General features: G+C 42.7%; 1 protein-coding gene across 1 annotated transcript in view; it reads right to left on the minus strand.

The window, feature by feature from the left end:
* Positions 1 to 9,721, minus strand: part of DHRSX (dehydrogenase/reductase X-linked) — a 259,284-nt gene that overhangs the window by 40,324 nt on the left and 209,239 nt on the right. The gene's annotated exons all lie outside the window — the stretch shown is intronic.

Below are 9,721 nucleotides of genomic sequence, written 5' to 3' on the forward strand. Positions count from 1 at the left end.
AGGGTGCATTTTCTTCCCCATCTCTCCAACCAGCCCACAGCTGCCCCCATGGTGCTCTGCATGGCGCTGAGCCTTGACCGTTCCCATCAAGGGCAGCCCACCATACGCTCCCATCTGTGCCTGCAGGATGGCCCTAGACCTGCTCAGCATGCACAGCTTTCTGGAAGGCTGCTCCCAGTGTGGCTGCAGCTGCCCACGTGGTTTGCCTTCCCCCTTTCTAGCAGTTTCTCTTCCTGCTGCTGCATTGCTCCAGGCAGAGGGAAGCTGCAGTTGGACAGCTCCTGCCCTAGTGCATGGGGCTCCAGCTCCAGCTCCTGGCCACTTTCCACCCACTCCACCCACCTGGGGATGGCCGAGTGGTTGGAAGGTGGCTGGGAGCTGGAGCTAGAACCCCATGCACTGGGGCAGGAGCTGCCCTGCTGCAGCTCTCCCCAATGGCAGGTGGAAGCAGGTGGGGCTGGGCCCCATGCAGAGCACTGAGGGGGCAGCTACGGGTTGGATCCAATCAATTGTCAGGTGTCTGCCTGTGGGCCGGATCCAGCTTGCAGGCCATATTTTGCCCACCCCTGATCCAGGAGCTTTTAGTGCTTCAGAGTAAACCTAACACTCCTGTGCCTTCAGAACCCAGCTCTGCTGCAGTCTTTCCACTAGCTGGCGTATAGTGTGTTGGAGACTTCAGTAGATCAGCTGTTTCAGTACACACCTTTCACCCGGGCTTTTGTGTGGACAAAAGTGACAACCAACATGAACTGTGATGAAGGGCGAGTTCAGGAGGAAGAATAGACAATATTAGAAAAGAAAAGTACATCAACACCCTGACCTAGCCAACCCTGTAAATACTGCCCACAGTACAAACACAGCTGGCCTTTAAGGGGAGGAGAGTACAGGCACACATGCACATCTGGGGCAGAAAGTGCATTTGGTTCTGTGAAAAAGCACAAGACAGCAAATAAAGCAAACCTCATCCCACAAGACATTTGTGACTGCTGGTTTCTTGGACTGACGGCAGTTAGTTTAGTTCTGGTCCCCTGGGAAATTCTAATTCACTGCAATGGCTATACAATGTATTCGTCTACTATGACCAGAGTGTTTCAACATCATAGACAAAGGCATGCTCTTTCCTTTCCTTGGTCTCTGTGTTGAGTTAGCAGAGGGTTACAGTCTTGTCCTATGCTGCACTGAGTGCACATGGTAAGAGGATCTGGCTAGTTTTCACCTCCAAGTGGCAGAAAGAGAACACAAAGCAGCCTAGAACCTAGAGCTGTTTTCTAATTGGTCCATTTTTATGAAAGTAAAATTAATGTTAGTGCCTAACTAATCATATGAGAGACATCCTTAACGAATAAAAGATAACTGACCTTTACTTTTAAGCTTGTGCTTATTAATAGTGGATTATGGTTGTTTTGTGAACTCTGCAAAGCCTGTAACATAGACAGGAAAAAAAAATACAACCCCCCCACGTTTAATCCCTGGCGGCCTCTGACAGTCTGTGAAACAAATAGTTTCAATTATTTCCTCCCTGCTAAAGCTCTAGTCCCACTATTGCATGAGGAAGGCAATGTATTGTCTATTACACAGAAATCAGTACAATTGAGATTAAAAGGCAAGCCATGCCCTCTGACTACCAGAAAATTTGATCAGCGTCAACATGTGAGAAACATTTCCTTGCAGCTCTGTCCTAAGATGAAGCAACATGATAGAAAGTAAAGATGAGCAGTTTTATTGGATCTGTAGCTACTTAAAATGTCAATGATTTATTTTCGATAAAAAAAAATATCCAGGGACTCCTTCCAGTTAGTAATAAACAATGTACAGCTATTAAACATTTATGTAAAAGAAGTGTTCCTTTTTTTAATCTGAAGCACTGATGCAAGAGAATACCTTCAAAATGAATCAATGTCAATGACTGTATTTAATGAGCAACAGCTCTATTTTGAAGGGAAAAGTTGGCTTTAATTCACAAATAACTGACACTGTGAAGCATGTAAATCTATATCCACAAGAAATATGCACAGTGGTTAAGATTTCTGCAGTAATATTTGCTTTCAATCATAGGTTACAGTATCTTTTTCTCTGCTGTGGTGCTGTAAGTAAATTTTTTAGCCTTTAGCACTAGTTTGAAAAGTAAACGATCTCATTTGATTTTAGTTGATTGCTCCCAGGGCCAGCTGTTGCAGGAATGCATCCCAGTATCACTGTGATACTGTGGACTTAGCACTCAGTGTTGTGCTCCTAGTTCTCCATCTGTGGAGTAGATAGTAAGTGGTGTTGCCCAGGGTCTTTCCTCACTCTGGTACTGTTCAATATTTTAATATATGAGGATAGGACTAAGTGCGCACATAGTAAATTTGCAGGTGATACCAAGCTGGGTCAATTAGCAGTCACTTTGCAGGACACACATAAGATTCAAGATGACCTTGATAAATTGGAAAAATGATCCAAAATAAACGTGATTCAAAAAAGACGTGGAAAGTTCTACACTTAAAAAGGAACCGTCAGATACACAGATACAAATTGGGGGACAACTGGCTCAGGTCCAGAACTTCAAGAAAGGACATGGGGTTATAGTGAGCCACAAGCTAAATATGGGGCAATACATGCCCTTTTTACAAAAAATCCAGATAGCACCCTGAGATGCATGAAGAGGAATCTCACTTGCAAGTCATGGAAAGGGATTCTTCCAATCTATTCAGCACTGGTGAGGCCTCATTTGGAGGACTGTGTCCAGTTTTGGGCACTATACTTCAAGAAAGATGCGGATAAATCTAAAAGAATCCAGCAGAGAGCAACACAAATGATTTAAGGTTTAGAAAACATCACTTACCAGGCTTGAAAAACTGAGAACATGTAAGTCAGGAAAACATTGAGGTTGGATTTGATAATAAAAGAAAAGGTTGGATTTGATAAGAGAGGTTGAGGTTAGATTTGATAAGAGATGAAAAGGCTGAGGTTGGATTTGATAATAGTCTTCCAATACTTAAATGGGATGATAAAGAGGATAATGATAAACTAACATTTTTTTCCCACATAGGACTGAACAAGAACTAACAATCTTAAATTGAAACAAAGAAAATTTCAGTAAGAAATTGAAAAGAACTTTCTAAGAATAAGCACTGAAAGAGATTATCTACTGAGTTTTTGGCATCTCCAGCACTGGGAGTTTTTAAAAGCAGGTTAGATAAAAACTTGCCTGGATGGTTTAGACAGGGATAATTCTGCTTTGATCAGGGGGTGACCTCTTGAGGATGGCCTCCTGAGATCCCTATTATTTCGGTTTTTCTATTACTGCTGATATTACCTAAGTGAACAAAAGGGGGTTGAAGAAGGGGAGAAGGAGAAACGAAAAAAAATCTAAGCTGGAATAAAATTAAATAGAGCAGGAAAAGGCTGCTTGGACTTCGAAAAATAAGGCAACTGGCTCTTCTAGTCTAAACAAATGTTATGAATACTAAATATATGTGATCTACCCCAGTGAACAAACATGATAACCCTGCACAAATTGTTTTAACAAAAACAGTAACACTGATATTAAAGGTATTACATGTTTCTTTTGAGCATAGGCACATTATGCAAATATCTAAAGTAGCATAACTTTGTCGAACCGGTTATACTGATAGAACTGCTTCAAAACTACATGGAGCATAGCAGCCTAGTGGGAATTAATTTGAGAAAGGAATATCAATAATAAAATAATGGCTTTTTTCTTTGCAAATGCACTCATAATCTGAAGGGCAGGGCAGGAAACTGCTATCAAAGAGCACATATATCTGAGACCATAGCACTTTCTTCTCTCAAGCTTCTGGCTTAATTTAAAGAGAAGGTTACTGTCATCTATCATGTTTTAGGTGTTGTTAGTAGACCCAGCACTGCATTTTATCACCAGGGAAGCCCCTCTGAAGAGCTGATTTTTCTTTGCTTGGAATGAAGGTGAACTGATTATTTGTCAATTGTAGCACAGGTGTACCCTTTCTTTTGATTCAAAAGTATATTAACCAGAGGATAGTTACAAGGTTTCTGATCCACAGTTTGCACTGACAATGACAACGTGTAGGAGGAAGTTAAAAGATTTTGTAAGCTGACAAAATTCGTAGAGTTTTGTTTCTTCTCAGTACAATGTCTGTGTTTATACTGAATTGTTCTTTAATTTTGTTGGCGACTCCAAAGCTACGTTGGAGTGATAGGTCACACTTTTGATTAGTCATGTTATGTCTGAAGTCAGGCTGGATTTTTGGCAGCGTGACATCTTACAGATTAACTGATGCAGGAGGGCACGAGTTTTCATAGGCAGTAAGCAACTTCATTAGATGCTACCATAGTTCCACTCAGTGTAGGATAAAAAAATAAAAATGACCTGGTTTAGACATACTTTAACAGAAAGAAAAAGTTGACAGTGAAATGTAACAGTGATATTTGAACGTGAAAAAGTATGTAGACTCTAAAGATAATTTAGAAGAATTACACTAAGTACATTAATCTCCTGCATTTTAGATTCATATCTTGTTCTGTGATGATAACATTTTCAAATTGTTGGAATAAAATACCTGCAAAGCTCTATTAATATAAACTATCAACAAGTACTTTACGGAAATAAATGGTGATGCGTAGAGTAAGGAAAAAATAAAGAACTAGAGTAACATATATTTAATTAAACTATTTTTTTGGCCGTGACGTGAATACGAGATTTTTAATTAGGAGAGAAACCTGCATGCCCAAAAATGTACTGATGCAAATGTACTTAAAACACAGTTTTGTTTACCAGAATTATGCCTTTTTGCTTAATTCCCTGGAGTATCAATAAGGCATACATCTCACTGACATGATTCATAGACAGATGTTTCCATCATAAATATAAGAGAAAACCTACGGCCTACTGACAGGAATGAAAAGTGAATGAGGGATTACTAAAATACATCTAAATTTAGGGCTGCTTAAGAGACCTATGTTTCAGTCCAATGCACCATTTATTTCTTGACAGTTCAAATTTTCAATATAATCCATAGGATTTATCTTTAAATCTAGGCATGGAGTCACATTGGAGGGCAAAGATGTTGCTCTGTAATTTTGTGGAGTGCTAACACATCTCTACTGTCATGATGGATCAGTGGTAAGTGGTTTACCATAGGTCTAGGACTGCATTCCAAGGATGCACTAAATGCTGTAAGATCACCCTGCCCCCTAAGTTAGAGTATCCTGGTTTATAAAACACCTTCAAAAACTATGAAAACAGCACGTCTATTTTTTTTCAATGTGCCCACTACACATTTTCCATATTTGTATGAAACCTCCACCACCTTCAGTGTTTCAGACATCAACTCAAATGAAGCAGACTCACCCCAACAAAACAGAAAGAAAAATAACCTTTACAACTTCTCAGGTAAAATTCTGAATTGAGCTCTCTGCTTTGGTTATTAACAAGTACCAGCTTAATTAAATCAATGAGAGAAGTGGCTTTTACACTTAAAGACCCTTCACTGGGTAAAGTCTGCCATATGCCTCCAGGTAGCATTCAACTCTAGGGACCGCTAGCCGGAGATCATTAGCTCAACTCAAGCTCAACACCTGGAAGGATGTTATCTTTAAGGCAGCTCAAACTTGAACCACAGAGATCTTGAAAGACCAAGGACAATACAGGCGGTCCTCGACTTATAATGTTTAGAGTTATGTTTCACACTTACAACGTTTATAAATTGACACCCTGTTTCAACTTTATGACCTCAGTTTTGACTTTACAGCACTTGATCCAATGCAATGCTATGCCAGCAAACAAGTTCGCTGTGTCAGTATTCTCCCTGGAGAACATCTGTCCAAATTTCCTTGGACAATTTCTTTAAGAAAGCAGACAAGACTCCTGAGAAGACTCAAGATGAGAACCCTTCAAAAAGTTCAACCAAGAGCCTTTCAAAAAGTCTAGTAAAGTCACCTCAAAGAAGTCCTTCCAAATCAGTATGATTGCTATTTACACTATAAATATGTTAATGTAGCTATATTACTCATCTATAATTGATTGAGTACAAAATTCTGGGATATTTTTGGTGAAAATAGGGTATCAGGCCTTGGTTCAGGAACCTATCCCCCATTTTTAACATGGTTTCTTATGAGAAAATTGGTTTCAAGTTACAATGTTTCGACTTAAGACGCAGGTTTCAGGAACCAAGTGTGTCATAAGTCCGAGGACTGCCTATACTTCAAACTGTACTTGGAAACGTTCAGGAATCCAGGTCAGCCCTATGTTTCTGAACTGCTGAGTCCCTTAATAATGTACAAGTTGAAGATTATAAGGATTTTCAATGGCTGAACAACCTCCAGTAAACACTGAACTTCACAACACGCTGCAGTAACTAGAATAAAGTAAATGTATCTTCTTCTGCCACCATATCCCAATTTTCCAGGACTAGCTTGTTTTTTTGGAAAGCATTCACGTCTTTCTTTAAATTTGACTTGGACAATAAAAGCAATGAGGAAAGGGAATGTGAGCAAAGAGGGAAGGACTCCAACAGTGAGAATGGAATGCATAAGAAACATGGGACTGGAAATGATTGTCTGGATCAGCGATACTTAACCTTCCTGCCACCCTCCCCCCTCCCCCCCAAGGGGATGGAGGGACAGTGACCAGTTGGTTCATGGTCCAGATCTGGCCAGTGGTCCCAATTGAGTGCCTGGGGCCAGAACAGCAGGCACCAGCCAGTTGTGTGGCAGAGGACGGGGGTGGAGGGGGACAGCCTGGCCTCACAGGAAAAGGGGGCTTGACCTGGCCTCACAGAAGAAGGAAGGGGGCATGGCCTGGCCCCAATCCAGCCCTGAGGGGGCAAAGGGGGTCAGTTCAGTCCTATGGTTTGGGCGGGGGGGAACAGGCCTGACCCAGCCCCAACCCGGCCCTGCAGGGAAGAAGGGGATGTGGCCCACCTCCATGGGGAAAGGTGTTGCACCCTGTCCCCGACTGGCTGTGTATGGCTTGGGGTTTGGGAATTTGCCAGGGTGGAGGGTGACTGTATTATTGGTCATCATTCCCTTGCTGCCAAATTTTCTGAGCCCTGGGGAGCCCTGTAGGCCAGATATGACGGCTCCATGGGCTGCATTTGACCTGCAGGCCAGAGGTTGAGCACCCGTGGTCTGGAAGAGTGAGCCTGGCCCCTTGCTACTGGAGGGGCCAACCGTGACAAATACTCCATTTCATAAACTGAAATGAAGCTCCAGTTTAAACCTAGTTACCTCTACCGCTCTTATTGCAAGACTATTGTAGCACCTCATTGCAGCAGTTACAAATTTTCTCATTTCCAGGCTAAAGATATTTAAAGCAAGATCATACCAATTTGTTATTGTAGCAATATTGTGTGCTGGCATTTGGACAACCAGTCCCTTATTTATTTTTGTTCGTGATTTGTTGGTAGATATCATTATGCATGTGGACACTATTCTAACATGATATACACTGGCAGTAGGCACTGTTAAAAAAGAATTGCCTACAGCTACTGCAGAGTAGGCCTTGGAATAGAAAGTCATTTTCAGAGGATCCCTTTGTAAATACTGACTATGGCAACTAGCACTGGCACAATTCTGTGCTACCTCAGCCTTTACTATCTGAGGCTGCAGATGTCTCTAATCTTGAGTATATTGAGCACAGCTGCAGCACCAAACACACTAGCACTGCATGAGAGCATTGGATGTATCTGTATTTCCCCTTTGGCTCTGTTGCTTAAACATATCTGCATGTAGTGCCCCAGAGATGACAAATCTGAACACTTCGCTACAGGCGCACTTTATATTCTCTCACTTTTTAAAAAGCAGGAAATAAATGACTCATTCAGCAATGCATGCTTGACCTAATGCAGTGCAGAGTGGGTTGAAACTCTTATGAAGAGGTTATATAGCCAAGCGCAGGGGAATATGTACACTTACATTACATACTCCACGTTTTCATAGCTACAGATATAAGAAAAGACTACTAATGCTATGCCCTGACTGAGGACTAACCGAGCACTTAACGTCTGGCAGCAGCAGCATTTACATTGCAATTCTATTAGAAAGAGATTTACACAAAACTCTCAGCTTCCCACACTTGAAATTTACTTTCTGAATATATTTCATGTAGCATCAATTCAATGGGGTAGCAGAAAAACCATTCTCACCACTTTTAAGCTCTGTTAGCCTTGGAGAGCTGCCACTTTAAAGGGGCTCAGGTTCAGCTGCACACGTGCCAGATTTAGCCCATATCTCCAGATACCTGGTCCACATTATGAGGAATATATGACTCCCAAGCAAGCCTGAGATATAAATGCCTGCTTCAGACCATGGAGAGACTGAAAGAACAGGAGGGCCATGTCAGCTCACTATCTAGTAATAGTGAGGTTACCAGGCAGAGACTCAGTAAAATGTTAGTCCACAGGGGATAGGAAGCATGGATTTGTATTATTTTGAACTTTTAGTTAAAGGGATAAACATATTCCCCCCCACCCCAAAGGAAGAATTATTGCGAAAGCAACTGTAGTGTGATACGTTCTAAATAAACTAAAGACACCGCCAAGGCCTGAAGCTTTTAAGCCCTGATACAAAATCGTGAGCATTAAGAGTATTGTCTGAAAGCTTTTCCTTTGGGACATCATCTATATAATTACTTACTAGCATCTAATCAGTGACATATTGTGCAAAGCCACTGAACACTATGAAGAACCATAAATGTTGGGAAGGCATCATTTGAAGACAACAGGCTTGTGATGTAGGACATAATTTAGCTAACAGAACTGCTTCAGAAGGTAATCATCCAAGCTGCCCCTCAGGCTACATTTACAGGTCTGGAAGTCAAAAAAATAATCATTGTACTTAGTGTACTAACACATTTGATGTTAACAATAAACATGACACCTCACAATGCTATCCATTAGTCATTTTTTAGATCAGAGCCACTCTTGAAAATGCAGTTTTAATGTGTCATCTTATTTTCAACAGATTAAGTTCCAAAAATGACAGCAGCTCCCTCTCTCTGTCTTTAATCAGCTTAGTACTGTATGTTGCAAGCAATTTCACAGAGATAGTTGGGGAAAGCAACGCTTGCTGAAAGCTCTGCAGATAAAGGTATTGAATGAGGTCAGACTGCACTGCTTTTCCTACATGTGACACATTAGAAATCAAATGTGTTGGGGAGCAGGGTGCACATGTGCCACACGTGTACCCACCTTACCTCGGCGGCGAAGGCAGCAGCTGCGGAGGAGACAGCGGTGGGGGCAGCAACAGCTGATTTCCCCCTAAGGTAAGTGGGGCAGAGGGTACAGTGCAGCTGAGGTGGATCCGGAGGGGAAGCCCTCCAGAGCCCTTTTAGCTCGCCTGACAGGGAGCCGCGCTCTCGAGCCGCGTACAGGTAGCATGAGTGAACAGTGCACACAAACAGGCGTGCTCTGTAAGGGCACAGCGGCATTTGCGCCGGTGTTTGCACTGGCATTTGTGCTGGTGTTCACATAAGGCGGGCGCGAGGTAGCTGCCCAGAGCGGCACCTCCAGTGAGCAAAAGCAGCAGGTGCAGCTCTGCAGACATGGTGCAGATGCGGGGCGCAGCTGCCAGGGGCCCCACCCAGGCACTGCCGCCTGCCATGGACTGTTCTGAGGCCTCCATCCAGACTGAGCTCATGGCGGGGTCGGTAGCCTCTTGCCCCCCTGTCTGTGAGGGGGGGGCTCGGTGGGGTCCTGGGAGGGGGGGGGGGCCTGGGGGTCCCCTTGTCCGTTCCTTCTAT

This window comes from Gavialis gangeticus, unplaced genomic scaffold, assembly GCF_001723915.1.
Source record: "Gavialis gangeticus isolate Ggan-Ray unplaced genomic scaffold, GavGan_comp1, whole genome shotgun sequence".
Lineage (NCBI taxonomy): Eukaryota > Metazoa > Chordata > Crocodylia > Gavialidae > Gavialis > Gavialis gangeticus.